We start from the raw sequence: 21143 nt of genomic DNA, 5'->3' as shown, positions 1-21143 counted from the left end.
CAGTTGATCTAAACAATGGATTTGAGCTTGAAGTGGCATTGTCGTTATTCGTAATGTTATTTGACATTAGAGCATTTCCAACCAGTTTACATCACACATGTAAATATTATAATCATGGAAAAACGGGAAAACACACAAGAATATATAATAAAAATTAAATTTCACATATTCTGTAATATCAGAACATGGTTGTATGTTAGTGGCAATGTGGCAATGCATGCAAGATACATGTGAAAAATCAATGCAATGCAATTCAGCATACTAGTATGAAAAACGTATTTCATTTTATGGAAAACATTGATACCTGAAAGAGATATGGATTGACGAGATCATTTCTTTCTTTCATTCCAGGAATGCAAATAAAACATGTTCCAATCAAATCGAGCGCGTATATGACATAAAGCAAATAACACACCTTAAACCTTCATTTCATGTGTCAAATTTTACAAATTTTAAGCATACCGGGTGTGTATGCAAGGCAATTAAATTCAACAAGGACTTTCAGATACCGGAAAGAATTGTGCTTTTTGAACGTCAATCCTTGAGGAATTGCCAAAATCACGTTTTTCTCAAGCGTCAATAAAATGTAATAAAGCCACTGATATTAACAAAAATTGACAGCATGTTTGCTCAGAACAATTTTTATTATTTCTAGGGGCTCTCCGGAATATTTCAGATGAAGTATTTACGAAACGGATGTTTCTGATAATCTTTCTGCACAACTTGTGATCTGTGATAAGATGGAATGAGTTTCTGTGTGTGTTTCTGAAATGTGTAATAAACAATCAATTCTGCTTATGGTGGATTGTCATGATGCTCGATTGAAAAAAGAACCACATTTGTTTTCTTTCAATTGGTTGACTTTTTCAACACACTGAGTAAATACGACTATTCATATAAAAAGAACATTCATTTGTTAAAACGGAAGGATGCTTTAACAGTCACAGTGAAAGTACATCCTTTCCATGTGTGAGTTAAGGTGAAACGGGTTTAACTCCACTTTTAACAATAATCCAGTAATATCACTGAGTGTCAAGTTTAATGGGGGAGAAAAGCCTGAGATGATAACCGCTTTAATTTGGTTAAATCAACGAGCAGGGGTATGGCGCTGACAAACCGAGAACCGGGGTGACACACGAAGGCAACTTTACACAGCGACTGGGCTACCCGTGACCCTTTTCGATACATGAAGATATAGACGTAGGTATACAAATGTGCACATGTTTATGATACATGTTCATGTATGCTGTTGAACATTGTATATCATACATGTACTTGAAAAATCTAATGTGCACGTGTTTACCACTTTGGTGAAACCTAAAGTACAGGTATGGCGCAAAATATCCTAGAGATACAATCAGAGTAGATGTCAGATTCGAACCCACGATCAATATCTTCCGGCAAGCCTAACGGCCCAAATCCTGTCTTATATCCAGCTGTAGTTTCTTATCATCATTTTGCTAAGGTAAGGTTCATTAAGTGCCTATAGTAACACGTGTCTTCATAGTCCAACCTGTCACTTTTTCGACAAAAGCCCCGATCTTACTGCTGTGATCTTAATAAATACCGCAAGTTCTTAGACAGATTGTTGGGAATAATTAAATATGAGCAATATGCATCGGCAAGATCTATAATTGATATAATATAATTTATTGTTAAATAACACGCCCATGTTCAGACATGAGGCCAATAACCGAACTTTGTTTCTCGCTGAAATACATACTTCCTGTGATTGTAAATATTGAACAGGTACACGTATCTCTCCTAAATATGTGCAGGTGCAAACTCGCCAGATCGTGCACAAAAGCAGAACAATCTGTTGGTGATAGATTGAGGGGGAAGCATGTATGGCAGTTCAAATCAAACTTTATTAAGATTTGTAAAAACGAAATATAATGTAGGCACAAAACGTATAGAATACAACACCTGTTGTTAGAATAGAAGTTGTAACATAGATGCATATATTTGTGTTCTGACGGTGCTTGCATGAAGTTTCTACCACAGTAATCGATTGCCAAAATACAAGCCAAAACAACTGTATCCAGTAACTACTTCAACCACATTTCCATCATATTACAATGATGCAAAACGGTAAAAGATAAACCTGCACCATTTTAAAAAGACGAGCTATTTTTGCTTTTGAAAGACACATTCACATTTTCCATTTAAAAAATAATCGTGAAATGTGTTTAGCTTCATTTGTAAGTTGTTATACAGTATTGCCAAACAAAATAAGGTCATCAGCAAATAGAGGTAGAAACACATGAGTAACGTCCGGATGTAACTGAATACCAAAATCACAATTTTGTTCAATTTCAGTAACCAATTGTTTATGAAAAACTGAAATAGAAAGGGGCTTAACATACACCCTTGCCTCACACCCATGAAACAATCAAATGTGCCAGATACTCTGTTGTTTGAACGAACACAACCTTTACGTTACTGTAGATTGATTGTAAGTTCTTACCCATTTTAATATTCAAACCATATTTTTAGATATACTTCCATAGAAGATGACGCTGAATGAAGTGGCATACAAATCAATAAATGCAACATGCAATTTACCCATAAACATTTTTATCAATAGTTGAATAACTGTTTCGACGTTCAGATATTTTGAAAAGTCTTGAAGGCCAATGCACTAGTCTTTTGCTTAAAACTGATGTAATAGCTTAACTAAAGTTACTCAGGAGGCGTATAGCCCTATGAGGAGGCGTCTCCTTTCTTTTGCAAAGGAATGACGATCCCAGTATACCAACATTCCGAGACAGCACTGATAGATAAATGCTGTTAAATATGATTACTAAGACATTATACAGATTGTTATTGTACAATTGCTTTATCAACAAAAGTCTTAAATGTCCCCAAGACATTCTTAGTTGTGAACAAAACATCGAGATAAAGAGTCTCTCCTCTCGATGTATATCAGTATTCTTTACGGTTACGACCGCCTTCGTGGTCTGGTGGATAGAGCGTCTGCTCGGAAAGCGGAAAGTCGTAGTTTCGATTCCTGACCGCGTCATACCAAAAGACTTTAGAAGATGGTACATGCCTTTACCTTGCAAGCGCTCGGGTTATGGGGCTAGAACAAGGACTGCTCGGCTCGGAGTCAGCGTCTGAGTGGGGATTCATCTTAAACTGCAGAATTGTGGGCTAGCACTTTGCAATCGCCATTAATCCGGACTAATTCAAGCAGACACACACATAAACAGAAACAATCAAACACAGAGAGAGATACACAGACAGACAGACACACACACACCATGCACGTCGCTACATAAGTGCAACAATCTTGAACGCGACGTTAAACCCCATTCTCCTCAGCTTACCTCTGTAAGGTAACCTAACGGATCTGAATTTGTGCTGCGGCTCCTGCTAATGCCCAACTGCACAGATAGATGCTGCGATTCCGATCGAGATTATAAATCAAAATCGGTGATATCGGATAACATATTACACGTCTTCTCCGACATAGTCAATCCAACTACACCCTAAATACCTAAGTAAGGTATAGTTACTAATATGATAGTCCCAAGTCTTCCATTCACAATATGTATGTTGGACACATTTCCAATAATGTGTTTTATAGTTTTATCGCATGAATATCTTTCCATCTCAAATTGTATGAAGACATTTTAGTCGTCATTTCCTTCAACATGGTGGATGACAAAATAACATCCAGAAGAGCATCACGTCTGTTCTATTGTTCATGTTGTAAGTACAGTGATATAAACAGATGTGTACCAAAAAGTATCACTATCGATCATTTTCTGCTGCTTCATATAAACAAAAGATATACAAAAGAAACAAAGTCATTATCGGTCAGGTTGTTGCTTTAACCGTCTTTATTCCAAGAAGTCAAAGATAAGCGTTTGGCTGTTCAGTCACAATAACAGCCCTGGCCACCCTGTTATCTGCCACAGGCAGAATTAACCTTCGATATTGACAGAAACACCCGTTCCTGATCCAAAGCTGACGATGTTCTACTTGAGTCTGCGATCTGCAGCTGTAGCGCCGACAACTGATGTCCATCACATTCCAGAGTAGTAGCTGGCATATCCACAATAACGAACCTGTCATTCTTACATTAGCCTTAAGCAAGTCCGTTTCTCACATTGCCGCTTCGTCATTAGCAAATCCATCAATTACTGAGCTCTGTCTTATTTGTGAGTGTCAAAATGGCAGGTATTACCAGTTCGTATCCCCAGTATGGCCACTCTCAATTGCACATGTGTCTTATCAGTAGAAGTGAGATACATTGGTACAGTGAGCAAACATTTCTCCAACGGGTATCAGGTTATTGTTTTCGTTCTATGCATCCTTTCGGGGACACGTTAGAATTCGTTTTTATCGATGGTATGTTGCCAACGTCATCAACTCCCGGTACCGTTATTCCATTTTAGCACGTATACGATCAGCTTTCTAGATGTATGTATCCATCATCGAATTATCTTTATATTTATGTTAATTGTAATCCGTCAACTTAACTTTTCGTTTGGGTGTCAAAAGTTTAAGATTTATTGATTTTAAACAACAGGTAGAACAGCGACATTGTCTTGACATATCGGTAATGTAGACATAAGACGTTCTCCAATGTTGGAATTGTGTGTATGTCTGTCGAATCGAACATTCATAGCGGATCTCTTTTGTCTCGACGTCACTGCACGCCTCCTTGCGATCTTCACGCGCTGCTAGTTGACACAGAGCGTCGCAATGTTTGCTCCGCGATCGCCGACAGACTCAGGTATCTATTTCAGGAGTAATTTAGTAATCAAAGATCCTCGCTGTTGGTGTATCTTCAGTGCCATAGGAATTGACATACGCCAAACGCATATTTATTCAGATTTGTTGCAAGTCTGCAAGGAAACATTGTTTCTTTATTGAAGCAAGATTAAAATAATCGGCTATGAATGCCGATAACAGCTTCAAGCAGGAAAACCTAAATTGACAATTTGTAAATAGAACTGACTGCTGTGACGTTGACAGCACTGTCAAGATCGACATTATCCTTCAATATTTTCTTTATACACGAAAAAATGTCATGGTTTAGATTGGATCCTCTGAATATTCCTAAGACCAATTTACATAATGGGTATTGGTGTTTTTAGAACGTAATGAGACAATTTATCTGGAGGGCATGTTAATTAATTTTAGCGCTCTTAGATCATCCTTCTCAATGGCATCGACAATTATTGATCCGCCTTTGAAATGACAATGGGATTTTCAGTGACAAGTCGTCATTGAAGCTTTATCTGGATAGACGTAAATGTTCTGAAATGAACATTTCTTATCTTTTCAGCTGATCATGAAGATCCATGAAATAGGCTTGCGTTTAAAATCATATCGCGAATTTTCGCCGATTCTCAAGACGAATAGCAATATATAAGGATACAGTCTTTCCGCACCTGTGAATATATAAATGCGTATATGCTCCTATATTTCAGCTCTTATTCTTCTCTTATTCGTCTTTTGTTTTGTCACTTGTTCCAACACTTTGACCATTTCAGTACAATTTCGTATTAAAGTAAATATATTATACTATTTAAACACATATGATGCTAATCGAACCCCCAGTCACTTTTACAGTGGGGGCTCGGAACGACATTTCTAATGCATTTAAAATGGTAACCACTTCACTTGTAAATAACTTCCAACTTATATTAATTTCAACAAGAAACGTAATAACATAATGTAATAGAAGTGGCGTGTCAATGTTCCAAAGTCCCTGTAAAAAGGATACGGTTGAAGTAGAAAAATCATGGTTCTGCTAATTACCTAGTTCCTCTCCAGTTACAGAAATACGTCAATTTGGTGCTTGGCGAGGATGAAGTGTTATTACTCAAAACTATACAGAGCATCTTGCATTGATAAGTATCCATATGGTGATGGTTTATATCAGCGTATTGTGTGGATGTTGTTTCACGCATCTTAGTCTTAATACACAATACTTTTCAACTGAATTAAAACAACACTACAAAATGTCCTACTTTTATTTCACAGCCAGTAACATCTTTCTCAATTAAAATGTTCTCATATGTTTTTGGTAGGGATATTTTAATATTTGAACCATGCTGTGTATGGCTGTCCCACAGTCACAAGTACATCAGCAGTACTCAGTGTGAGGATCTCGTGAGATGTACGCCTAAAACTACGGATACATATCAGCTGCTCTACGTTTAAAAACATATTTCCTGTAGTAATAAGGCGGTCAAATGAATCGGTTTACATTGACACCCACGTCACTTGAGGCGATACTGAGGCTAAATTGATCATGATCAACAATCGTTACATCAACATCGCTTCAAGTCACGTAAACTCCTCACCACGTACATCGGCTTCTCACCTGTAGCGGTGTAGGTCCACAGGGGATGATACTCCTCCTCTGTGTAGAGCGGAAATAATTGTAGATCTTGAGGAACCCAGACAAGGGTTTGTTTATTATGGAGTCATCATTGGTTCTTAAATACTCACTTGTTGGAACTCAAAGATGATAACCCAACCACAGTTTATTTTCTCATAGCCTAATTAGATTACCAAGAACTTACCTTTTTCCAGATGGATATATCAGCACCAATCAACCGTTTCCAGATGGAACAGTTCTTTCCATATCATGGGCATCAGTGTGATACCTTCCCATCATCTGAAACTGGTAAGAAACCGCAAATATATTCCTAGTATTTCTATATATACTGATGCCTTCACCCTATCATTTCAACCTAATAAGTTTGGAATGCATGATGCTGATCAGTGATCCTTTCTCGTGTTCGGCCATAATTTCGCGGTGAAAGCGCCGATACTGCTACCAATTTGACGTCGATTTTTGAAAAGGTAATTACATGTTTTAAGGCAATAAAGCTACAGTAAACTACGGTTATAACGAACTCAAAGGGACTACTTATTTTCGTTCGTTATATCCGTCAGTTCGTTATAAGCGTGTTCGTTATAACCCTAGTTTACTGTAATTAAGAATTTCGTGTGCACCGGTTGCTCTCAGGTTTTAACACGTAAATATACTGAGAGTCTTTATTCAAAGCATCTTTGAATATTTGAGATCAAAATAATACCAATACAGTAGGCATTTCTCGTGAGAGAGTTCAGAACGGTGTAAAGATATCAACAAGCTGGGTTGCAAGACCGGATAAGAAACGCCCCACGTTTTGAAGCAGATGCAGCTGATTTGTAACTGTAGATGAGTCTTAGGTTCACCACTATTGGTCAGGGATTAAACAACAGTAAAAGCAGTAGATTCATCTAACATATCCTCCTCCAAAGAAGGCAAAGTATGTTTCATCAGCAAGGGGATGACCTCGGTTTTTCTGGGATTTCAAAGGAATCATACTTGTGAGTTACCTCCCGTAAGGTCAGGCCATTATATTAATAGTCAGTATTATGATAATCTGCTTAAGCAACAACGTGAGAATATCAAGACTATACCTTATGGAAAACTCTCTGAAGATGTGTTGTTCCACCAGGCCAATATACCTATGCACAAATCTGTTGACACCATGGCAGCTATACATGACAGTGGCTTTGAACTTATTGAACGTCCCCTGTATTTAACAGATTTCCACCTCTTCCTAAACTGAAAGAAAGACATGTCCATCAAACCACTGAAGCCTTCAACATAAGTGGGATCCAGGCACTCTATGGCAGAGATGTCAAAAAGGATTATGTTTGACAATTATCAGCAAACAACTCTATCAACGGAGTTCATCATATTCAGGCTCAGAATATTACCCTTCGTATATTTAACCAGTATTCGTATCACGCTACATGTATGTGTTGGGTGAGGTTTTGACAATTTGCAAATGTAATCATACGATCAAGACGTAGCTTCTTCCACACATGTGGCTATTAAAAGAGAAATATCAGGACATTTGTTTTACCATCACAACCACAGTTCATGACTTCACTGGTTTTATGGTGGAGGGTGAAGTCGGGAATTTGTCATTCATGACATTAGACATTTCTCGACTGCATAGCGAGTGCTTAAGGTTTAGAAATGTGTGAGGTGCGCCCGTTCTAGCCCACAAGAACTGCCTAGATGTCGAACGTGTTAATGATGATAAGAAATATGTTCCCAACGTAACCTTGTCCTTGTTTCGTGGAAGGGCGAGGGTGAAAGCTAGGCTTTGATAAAGATTATTGGACACACTTGCTTTGGGAAGTTGTGCTTCTCTGCACTTACAAAACACTATCTTCAATTTATTCATTAAATCTAGTGTTGTGACGCTACACAAGTGACACTTAACTTACCTAGGGTGTCTGTCTGTGGTCATATATTCACTGAATTATAGTGGTAACATGTATTATCAGAACTAACCTAAGTGTTTGCGAACAGTAGACAACACACAAAACACCTTTACAAATCATAACATCCATAATGGGTCTTGCCTTGTTTTATTACAGGTCAAAACAAAGGTTGAAGGGATTGTCCTAGTCTGTAGCAGTTGTCGCCAGATGTGGAACATTATATTGCTAGATTCCAAAGAGTCTAAAGCGGATCGATGGTCAATCTGATTGTAAAAGCAAAACGTACGGAAAACAAATGTGACCGAGTTCATATTTATAGATTGAATTCTCCATTGTGTCTAATTTAAAATCATGAAAGTGAATAATGCCATGAACTTTTTATGAAACATTTAAGACTGGGAGAAAAAGTCGAATAAAAAGCGGTTCAGATCGAACGGGTCATGAGCAAGCCATCAGCACAATTCAGCTGAATTTCATTGTGGTTCAATTCAATATGTAACGTCCACACAGGATTAGAGTCAGGGTACTTATCAGTGCGTGAGTAATCCCCGAAACCGTATGAGAGGGATGAATATCACCCAAGTACTTCTTTTAAACAGTGCATAGGAACTGAATCATGATCAGAAGCATTCTTCGTATACCATTCTCTCGCAAATCTGGTATTTGCATGACATGGGATAACTTGAGGCTTGAGAAGGATTATAGTTTTTTTAACATAATTAGCTAGCTGAGTCTTTTCTACGGCGGATATGACAATGACCTTTTGTATGTGTACATGCATATGTAGAAGTTGATAGAGTTGCTCTTATAATAAATCGATCCTCATTGATTATTCCGCCGAAATACCTCAGTAAATGTGGCTTAACTGCATTTATTGTGATAGAATGTGGCAGCTAAAGCATCAATCCATATATGTTCAATCCATATTATCTAGGGAAGACATGATATAGCAAAAGCTGTGGTAAAGATGAAACTAAACCACTAGCAGTTGTGGTAATAACCGTTAAAAAGTTTGAATGTGATATTTGTTCATTGGCACAGCCACAGATGCACGTTTGCTTCATAATGCAAGACCTTTTTGCTTAAAGCTGCAACAACAAATGTGCATTTTCCTCGGAACTCTAATACCAAACACTGCATCTTTTTATACATCACTGTACAAAGATACAATTGCATCTCAGTACAGCTATGGATTAAAACATATTCATTCCAAATAGATCGTCAGGAGAATCTTTAAATATTGTAAATTGGTCGTAGACAGAAGCTGAGAACTAGATATGGCACTGAATTAAAGCACGAGGGTTCTTTCTTGAATGTTTTGAAATTATTTCTTTTGATAAAACGGATACGTCACTCTCGGAGGATCTTGTCAATCCAGCGTCAAACTAAATACTCTTTGCTGTAATAATGACGTCTAATCTGAGCATGCAGACAACATATTTATAAAGACAAAGGACACTGTAGGAAATGTTATCGTAGGTGTAGATTCTCCCCTGTGCGCTCTGTATTATCTGGATGGAACATTCGTGTTACTTGTCGGTTTCTATGCAAACATACTTCGCCAAATGAAAACCCACACACGCTTCTCATGTGGCGTTTTGTAAGCACAATTACCAAATGTGTGAAGTAATTGCGATTGGCATTGACCACCTGTATGCATGTGATTGATGAACTAATGAAGGAAATATATAACAGCAGACCTTTTATATTTTGTTACCACACTTAATCAATTCTGAAGATCCTACCTGACACAGTGTCCATAGAATTAATTCCAAAAAGACAGTGATTGCCATATCACATCTTCAAAAGATCACTGGCTCACGCCACGCCATAAGTCAAGTGTGTACATGATCAATAACTGTCTACATAATAGTTACTCCAACTAAACCCCAGCTGTGTTTGACAAAATAGTAAGATTCTGAAAATAGAAAAATATTAAAAGATAAATAGAAAATGAAGCTTTTTGATATTTTCTAGTTAATTCCAAAATGTTGACCAGCTATTTTGCACAGGCTGCGAGTATTATTTTTCCACATAATGTTAAAGAGGTGATGCGATTAGATAGTACTCATATTTAGTTTATAGTACATGCATTTGCATACATGCATAACAATGAGATCTGTGATTTGGGAAGCTGACATATATGAGCATAAATGACTTTGCATTGAAGTGCAGCGACCTCATCAAACAAGAGATGACGTATGTAACATGACAACCGAAATGCAATTATACTAGTTTTTGTTTTCTGTTCTGGGAGTCAGAACGTTCCTATTTAATATCCATGTATATATGCAGGTAAGCATTAACTTCATTGCTTTTAATTGGCGGGACTCTTTTCCAACAACAGCACTAAACATTTGCGAAATTTATGTAAATTTACCTCTTTACTTATGAATAAGTTCCAAAACCCTTCATCCTAATGTTAATTCAAACAGTCAATGTATGTATACAATGTCTTAAATTGTTCTATGTATATTTATCAAATGTTAATTATATATTGTACTCCTATACAATCGTCGACGGTTTTGAGTAAATAAATGAATCTGAATCTGTTAGTCAGAACCATATACACTGTATACCTGTGCTAGCGGGTTTCGTAAAAGTGGTAAAGATCTGCATCACCTTTGTCAATCTGACACGCCATGATACTACTGAATTACTGTTACTTAGTGGGGTAAAACAGAACCCAATCATTCAATGTGAAAGGAAACTACTTAGATCCAACGCTGTTATTAATTCTACAATTGACGTCATTTATAGTGTTACAGATATTTTATGTGCATCTATTCCTCGGATACAAGCTAAGGCCAGAGTAAATTTAAATACGTGCACGACAGAGCAGTTGGTATGAAAATTAAACACGGTTTTATCGGTTTCCTTTCATTATTGCATGTCGTAAATAAGAAGATAATAACATCATGGATATTCAAATTAATTGCATAATTAATTGTTAATGTTCAGTATAGAAAGTAAATTCAAAGACAAGGAAATTAGGTATCAATGCCCTGAACAAATCAGTAACGTTCTACAAATGTATATTTTGTGCGTATTAATATTGCCTGCTTGCGTTGCATATAACCAGAGCACTGAACCAAACATGTAAGATTTAACTGCTAGGTAACAAGTGATTTCTTCAGGTGTATAAGCATTCAATATATAAAAGCAGAGTCAAAACTGCATTATCAAAACTGCTTTATGTACACAAGATCTTGGATGGACTGTGACAATATTTCGCATCAAGATATGGAATCAACACCAGAACATTGGATCAATAAGTGACTATCATCTCGAGGGTTTTCACAATCGTCTGAAAAACGTATTGGTAAAGTATACCCAAAATCTATGATTGAAGCTGACATGCGAGACTGAAGAGCACTTTGTCACTGGAAGGACGTTTAAATGACTTTGTGTATGAGGGCAACAATCAAAACAATAAAACAATAGGCGTGAATTGGCCAAGCAAAAAAGTATTATGCTCAGTGAAAACCAAAAATAATTCATTGATGCCAATAACAATATGGGTACCATTAAACTATCGTCGTCAGGCAGAGCACACTATCAATGTGATTATTTAGAAGATACATCTGTAAATGAAGTATCTTTCAAACATGGATGAGTTTTTTCCAGTCTGGATTTTGAAACTTGTTTATGTAGACATTTGTGATCCAACATAATTCCAACAGTCCAGTTCTGTACATTTACTACTATTTCAACTATGCTATTCAGAGCGAAAAAAATATAATGAGCGAATACAGTGACTGCCTTACTTATCCGCTGATGTGTATTTTTAAGTGAGCGAACCAGGGAATGCGTTATCTGGCGCTTGGGATATGGAAATTCATACATGGCCATCGTAACTGTATTAGGATTATAGATGCACATATCAGGGGAAATCGACGTCAGATCAATAACCAACAGCGCACTAGCTAATGCGCTCATCAGACACTTTCAAAAATATATTCATGATCAGAGAGAGTTTATAGCAAGTTAACAAGACTTGCCTTCACCACATCGGCAATATTAACATGCTACAGTTTAACAATTGATGTTCAACTTTTTATTTTATACAAAGCAATCACTGGGTATAAATCTTGACTTGTTATTTTTACATTTTCAAGTGTTAAAAAAAACATTGGATGCGCCATACAGAAAATTTACCACGGAAAATATTTGAGATTTCTACTTTTTTTCAAAAATATAAATCATCTGATTCAAATTCTCTTGTTCACGCTAATGGCATTAATTGCAGTCTTCATGTAATGCATGGGATTTTGATATCATTCAAGTGTTTCGGTTTTATTTGTACCGTAAAACATTATCTTCACACAAATCCTCATGAGTTAGATAAAAAGAGGCCAGTCGCAATTGGAACTAAAACTACCATAAAGAAAATGAATGTTTACAAGAAGTTGACTTGACAATTTTGTTTTTCTTCACACCGTCGTCTCATGAGTAATCTGTATAACCGTAGAGATATCACATTTTAGTCGAAGGCATTCAACTTCTTGTTGTTTATTGAATGTGATCCCAGTGATAAATGAGTATGATCGATTTCCAGTTAAATCCCTATTAACATCCCCAAGCCCAGCTAACACTAGAAAATAAGACTTTGTCTGGAGACCTCATGCTCCGTTGAAAGGTAACTTGCAACGGTGTGAAAGCATCCAACAGTACTTGTCATCGATCCCAAACTTTTTTGGTAAACTGCACAAATTGCTTCAATTAGGGCACAGATTACATCAACATCTCAGGATATTCCACGTCCAGTATGTGCACATTTCGGATACTTTTCACGCACTTAGGGACGGAATTAGGTTATAAACGAAACTCTGAGAGTATAAAACTTTGGGTCTTTTTAATCTAAAAACTGACTCGCTTGATTGATGTGATTGATACACTACTAACGAGGCACAACAGATGTATGACATATTATATTGCTTTCGAATCTTCGGAAAACCTAACTAGTCCTATCATTAAATACGTCTATCTGCCTCTAGAGTACAACAAACGCTTATCGATCCGCCATTTCTAGTGTCCTTGGGAGGCCCAAGGCCAGATCACAAACCAGGATGGAACTGTTTTCCTTGCTGTTCGCGGTTTCAACTCCTCGTGGGTAGATGAGGCCAAATTGAACGGACTTTTATCAGGCTCTTCGACATTAGCGTTCTATGTTATGTCAGCTTGAATCAGCCTGTTTACTCAAGGGAAAAGGATTTTACAATACTACATGAAGGTTTGCAACATTTAAACTGCTCACATTCATGACCGTTGGTTACAGTTGCAAATGTTTTTTCCTATCAGATACAAGCACAAGTATACTTGCATGCACCAAGTACTATTTGAGATCCGTTGGCTCTAATCATCAATATTATGCGTACATGCACACAAAGGACTGAAGAACATCCCAATTTCATCGTGGCAACAGCTTCGTCTTAATGTCATTACATTTCACGTTTGATTGATAATACATATTGACAACTACATTAAGAAAGGATCGGCGGCTTTCTGAACGATGAACTAGGCGAATGTCTTACAAATGGTCCAGGTCTGGCACAATTACGTATGGGTGATAATTTACAATTTTATTAAATTGGAATGTCTGGTCCAGACATGTACCAGATACCAAAATAATCAACGCCTGCAACGAATAACATATTTTCCATTTAAAATTACGGCTTCTGTTCTGTGTACAAAGTGGTGTCCTGCGTTTGTCAAACAGTACTTCATGCATAAATATGTCTCTGCAATTCCCTTTTTTAAACGTTGAGTGACACTAGAATGATAGGTGCACTTAACGTTATATACTTTTTAACTCTCTGTTTCACAAAGGAAACAGCATTATGAACATGACGAAACCTGAATGAATTTGATTGCTTACTGTTGCACTTCCCCTGGCGATAGTTGTTTGTTTAAAAATCCATCGGTTACGTTTAAACTAAATCATCATATTTTTCATCACAAATGACGTAATCTAGAGTTAATAACATAAACTGTAATAAAATATTATAATTCAGAATATGTTATCATTAGTTTATTTACAAATTCCTCATTATAACATGTTATCTTTCAATAATAAACAAAGCGTACATATACCTTCACCTCTTCTATCTACCTGAGTTGGAAATCAAAGGAACAACTCAGAAACCACATTCAGTGTCCAATCGGGATTTATGCGTCGAAATTCAAAAGATGGTCACCTCTGTATCAAACTGTCTGACAAGAGGGATGGTTTCGATCCCCAGTCATGAATTCCCCCTTCATGTCGAGCGACAGACAATTTGGGCAAAACATTCAGTGGAATGATATTCATGTAAGTTTCATAAGTATGGAATCTGTATTCTCTAGCGTTGAAGTTTTGAACTTATATGAAGGTACCTGTACATGAATAAGATCATATATGCGTTTAATTTTTATCTAGTTGAAAACAAATCTGTTTCATATCCATAACTATATATTTATGAACAAATGGCAAACCAGGCGGTTTATTTCTGATGATTGTACAAGTTATGTGTAAAGAAGTCAAATCTTTAACAACTGAAGGGGATTTATTACTTTTTGACATCTGAACAAGTATTAATTATTCCATGACTTGATGTTGGCACCCGCTGATGATCAATTGACGCGATTCTGTCTTCGTGATTGATGCATATTTCACGTGTTTATCAACAAACATGAATGCAATTAACCATGTCGCAACACAAGCCGCACAGTGCGCCACCAAGTCCCCAGTGTGTTCTTTCTATAGACAAATGATACTATCATTTATGATATATATATATTCTCCATAACTACCCGTATCGTATAAATAAGTTAAAGTTTTTATTACTTCCGAAGAGCCGGTGAACGGCAAAGAGCTTGTATTGATAAATGGATTTTGACAAGCACGAATTGTCTGGATTTGCAAAAAAATATTTAATACGTTAATACTAATACTTATACACCTGATAATACACCTGAAGTAATCATTTGTTTGTATATATGTTATGTTTTAGAAAATAACAACGTAATATTTGGTCATTCGTCTGATCAATTTAAAATCATAACTCAGTCATTGACAAAACCCATACATGGTAACAGGAGACAGGGGCAACACACCCAAAAAGAAGGCAGGTGTAACAACTAAAATAACCATGTTAATATGGAGTGAGATTACCATTTGCGTTGATACAGGCGGGCGAGAGATGGAAGATGATTAAAAACAACCTGGGAGAAGTTGTCCAACTGGGCTTACGTCCTGTCCTGGTTCTGGTCCTGTCGTAGGCGTCGACGTATCTCATCCAAAACATGTTCTATGTATAAGACGTCTGGAGGAACAGCCGGCAATGGCAGTACAGCACCGTTATGCCGCCTCAAAACGTATGTTGCAACACGTACAATGTTTTGGCGGGCATTATCCTGCTGCAATTTGACGCACTTTTACGTCCCCGCATTTGCAGGGCAAACCTGATCGATTGATGTCGTCCAAATAGAGTTCACCTTTCAAATTGCCATTAACAATGATGAGTTGTGTTCTTTCCAGGAGTAGTGAGTACACGCCCACCCCCACGCGGATGACGTTGAGTAACACAAGCGTCGCCTGTAAACCCTAGCACGACCATAACAGCCGTCTAGATGAAACCAGAACTAACCTGTGAACAGTATATTGTCCCAGTCTTGTCTTCTGGACCTCAGATGCTGTCTACACCAACCTCGTCGTGCCTGACGGTGTCGTGGAAGCTAAATTGGGTGTATAACAGGAAGTCAGGGCCAGATGGTGTGCTCCCTCAATCGGATGCGTACGATTCTGCCACTAATTGGTCCCAAACTTGGTCATGTCCGAGCTGTTAATGTCGCAGTTTGGATAGGCCGAATATGGTTACTTGTTGACGTAACTGGCGCGTGGCAAGTCATAATTGTTACCCTGCTGTAGATAACGTATCCAATGAGATGGTAAGCAAGTTCCGAGTTTTACATTGAGAAAATACCGGACTGCTGTTATACGTATGCATTTCACGCACTTCCAACAATTCACTTACACAAATGCTATTTTAAAGTATTGCCACTGATAAACTGATACTTAATAGATCTCCGTCGTGTTTCAGAACATCGTAAGTTTCAGACCATCTATAAAATATTCACCTTTCACAATTGAATGTTCAGTTCGGGTTCCAGCTCTGTCTAGAATGCAAACAAGATGAAGGAAACTCAGAAATTAGTCTACGGATTGTGGTTCCAATCTGAAGGAAATAAGTTAACCACACTGTGATGTCCTTCGAGAAGAATGGAGATTTAGACAAAGAGTTTGTGTAACTATTTTTTTTCTTCGGATTCCCACTTTTCATACTGGTTTTGTTCCAGAGGTATTAGAGTTGTCTGCCCCTGGTTGTACACATGGCCATGAGAAGATTGAACGTTCAAGAAGTTTCTGGATGGAACAGTTTCTACATGGCTGACTGTACCAAATTAAGAGAACCAAGGGGGCGATTCGGGGCCTTTTTGGATATTTCTTTTCCACTTACAAAATGCGGTTTGGATACTTGTTACTTATTGCTGCTGTTGCTTATTTGACCCAGTGTATTGCCAGTTGTGTGTAAATATCATTTACTGATTAATCATCGATCTTGTGTGGTTATTTACCGATTTACTTCTGTGCAGATCAATTTCTAGTTTAACGTCTGCGTTTCCATTTGGATATCCCCTCGTAACAATGTACATATTCTACCTTTTTTGTCATAGCATCTATCTCTTCTTTGATTTGGGCAACATAAATATATGTTAACATATGAATAATTCAGAACCTAAACTCCTAACGTAGTACTTAACTCTGACGTTACAATTAATATGACTATAAATATTTATCAAGTAATATATCATGAAAATGCTTCTAGTACTTCATGTACACGTGTCGAAGCCTATTTTAGCTGCTTGTCAATACGGTTTGAGCTGTGGAGTCGAGCACTTTGCATCACAATCAAACCACATTAACCATTTGCCAACCAAAATGTATTATACACCGTAAGCATATATATGATTAGATAAAACAGCAACTGAAACGCACAGCGTAAACTTCATGGGAAGAATAAATATAGAACTATCGTCCTGAACATACAAAGGGTTAAGAGTTGATCAACGTTTGTTGAGTGTGTTGTGTCATGATAATGCAGCGCTTTGCCATTGGATTAAACTGTTGTTGAGAAGTTGCTGAAGTTCAATCCCAAAAATAAGATAATATGGCATATTCAAGTTTTGTTGGAACGAGATCAGGGCACAAACTCTGGCAAAATCAATTTCTGTTATAAATTGCATTCCTGGAAACTTCATCTCTGCTTTCAGCTGCTTTCAAAAATCCTTTGTCAGTAAATGGAGGGCTTGTTACACGGTGAATGGAAGTTACGTTTTTAACTCGTAAAGTATCAAATCAACTCATGGCATGGCTGCTGTTTGAATTTGATACACGTAGTTTCACTGTGCCGTCCTGTTGAGAAGCCTAAATCGAATCAGTTAAATATAACTAAAAGCAGAACGAAAATAGACAATATGAATAAGGTGCCACTTTTTGAAAAAAGCTTGAATAAATTTTATTTGAAACCATGCATGTTCCCGAAAAGAAATATTTTTAAATGTCACACCAAGATGTCTTTCAGTTTTGTTTAAATTCAAATATAATAGGTAGCGTTCTATTTTCGAAGTACCTGTTATTAATATAATATTATATTTGTGTAATTGCAAATCGTTCTAAATATGTTCACAGAAGGATCACACTGACACTATAAACGCAAACGAACGGACATGAAAGGCTCAATAGGAGACATGTTTCAGTTTATTCACGATGCGGATTGCACATGCTTACAAAATTACAAGAAGAGGTTTGTTTACTCTCGATGCAATAGACTATGGTGAGGTGAATGGGTTTAACGTTGTGTCCAAGATTATTGCATTTATATAGCAATGTGCGTGCGCGTTTGTGTGTGTTTGAATGTGTGTTGCTGTGTGTACTAGTCTGATGCCTATTTTATGGTGCTAGCGCACTGAGATACCATAAATACCCCACTCAGTTTAACATGAATACCCCACTCAGACACAGTATCCCGAGCAGACCAGTCGTTGCTTTAACACATTAAAGCCGAGCGCCAGACAGGGTAACAACAAGTACTATCTCTTAACGTCTTTGGGTATGACGCGGCCGGGAATCGCACCCCGGACCCTACGCTCTCCGGGCAGACGCTCCAACCAGTAGGCGCACGGAGTCTGGCCCTCAATACCATGGTGTCGAATATGTACATGTATGTGCACTCACGCTCTGGTGCATGGACGTTCTCGGACCTCGTGATGTTGCTGGAATACTGTTAAGAAAATCTTATTTGTAGCTAGTTCTAGTACCTGATCTCAGCCCAAACCCACGGAAGAGCATCCATGATTATTCATACAGGGAACGCAAATTGATAACCGCGATTGTGAACATGTACACCATGATATATACTCCAAGAAAAAATGTGCTACTGAAGCAGCATATGATAACTGAACATGTGTCATGTCTATTAACCTTGGGAATGCTACATTTGAGAACAACATCGTTTTGTCTGTGAACGTGAGCGTCAGTTAGCAGGCTTGTAAATATTACTGACAAAAAGAAATTGGTTGCGCGCATATCGATCATGATAGATAACAAATGCAATGATGTATCATAGACTCAAGAAATCACCTGTGAAATATACACTGAGATCAGTGAATATAACTGAATCATAGAATGTTTGCCATCTTTTGTGGTCCAGTGGATAAAGGGTCTGGCATGAGAGCGGAATTCGAAGGTCGTTGTTTCGAACCAAAGGTTGGAACTGGTTGTGTCCATGCAAGGTGCTCAGCATTACGGGGATAGAACAAAATAGGGACTCGTCGGCTCGGAGACACTTTAATGTACCCAGGATGTCTATCTATGGTCATTTATTCACTAAATTAGGATCTAAACTGACGATCGCCTTTGTTGTCGTCACGTCATGACCGGGTGTGGCGAAGACAAGGAAAAAGATTTCAGGATCCAACGTAGGTGACCGCTTGGGACGGGGCTCATACATTTGGGGTGGTATCAGTTGAGCTGGAAGAACCGATCTCAATGTCCTACAGCGGGACACGATGACAGCTTTGCGCTACAGGGATGACATTGTGGACCGTATGTTGGTGCAATCGGACAGAACTTCATCCTCATGGACGAAAACGCACGACCTCATCGTGCCAGGGTCGTTGATGCCTACCTAGAGCAAATACCATTGTCCGCATAGAGTGGCCAGCCCGGTCAACGGATCTCAACCCTATAGAGCACTTGTGGAACGAACTGCCCATCGCCCTCTCACGACGCTCTTATTTAAGAGTGGAACAATCTTCTCTTGGCAACCATCCAGACGCTTGTTGGGAGCATGAGACGACGGTGCCAGGCTGTGATTACATACGCGCTTCTCAGGGTTATATTTCTGGACAACGATATTGTTTTCGTGATTTTTGACGTGTCATGTTTGGCCAGATGCGCTCATTTTGACTGGTGATCTCAATGATTTTGGTCACGTGTCGTTTCTTGGAATTGTGTGGCACAACGGACTTTTGTTCATTGAACATGTCTTTACGCAATATTGACTTTATCCATTTCAACAGATGCAAACAATTTGACGGATTACTTTTTGAAGTGGAGAACAGCCTAACACAAGAGTGAGAATTGCAACTGTTATTCACAATACAGTGGATCACATGCACGTATACAACAATGTTTGCTGAGTGCGGCGTTAAACAAAGAAACGTTACAACGGACTGGGACACGGATAGCCACGCTAACAGCCACGTAAACTTTACTCAGACACCATGTATGTGTACTTGATCACAGAGAAAAAGCCATGCTACATTAGAATACATGTACATATTTAAGCCAAATTCAAGACTAAGTGTTTAATCGAAACTATGTATTAGACTGAAATCTAAATGATAATATCAAATAAATAAAGAACAGATTAGAACAAAAAAGAGAAATATGACATGTAACATAAACGCAATTGATTACATCATTGATTATTATGGCTGCTGGAATATATAAATAATGCTTTCTGGTCTGTCAGAGAAGATACTCGCTGGATCAAAGAGAAACTTCATATACGTACATGTATACATCTGTGAAGTTCCTTCCAAGTTGCTTGAAATGCGTGCCTGTTAAAGCAGAAAGGATTTGCTTTTGAGCAAGCTGTTTTAGCTTACTAAGCTATGTAAACACGACAGGCGGAAGAATTGTTATAGACAGAAATTAGTATTTGCTAAATAAGAGTACAGATGGAATGAGAATCGTGCATTGTGATTGAGATAACATTTAACAGACAGAACTGATACTGACGACATGTGATTTAACAATTGTTGGTGGTGCACTTTTTTAAGGTTACGTAGTGAAAAACATTAAAATTTTGTACACTTACATATCCATCCTGAAATAGTGTCTGAATACTTTGTAGTAATGCGGTTTGGGAACAATATTTCTAAAATCGACTGTGAAGCTTTCAACGTAAGATTGCATTTACCTTCATCCAGTTTCATTTCTACAAAATTACTAAATAAAATAAATAAATTAAGGCACACTGAACGAGTAGAAGTAAATCAATACAAACCATAGTGAATTATATATATCAGAGGATTGCGAGGAATTTGCTTTCCGCGTTTTTAAGATGTGTGACAATGACAAAAGACCATTTTCTCTACGAACCATTACTCGCAAGAGTCTTGTCTTAAGGTTAACTCAACAACTTTAAAAAAAAGCTGAAGGCTAAGGGACAAGTGTTAGCGATACTATTAAATGTTGAACTAATACCATGCCCCGTGCATGTTCCTCATATGCTTGATGTGTCAAGAACTATAATTGGTGAATAAAAAATATTCTGCTCGGG

The sequence above is a fragment of the Haliotis rufescens genome, unplaced genomic scaffold (genome assembly GCF_023055435.1).
Source record: "Haliotis rufescens isolate VD_foot unplaced genomic scaffold, xgHalRufe1.0.p SCAF_1, whole genome shotgun sequence".
NCBI classification, from domain to species: Eukaryota; Metazoa; Mollusca; class Gastropoda; order Lepetellida; family Haliotidae; genus Haliotis; species Haliotis rufescens.
This window is presented reverse-complemented; position numbering follows the sequence as displayed.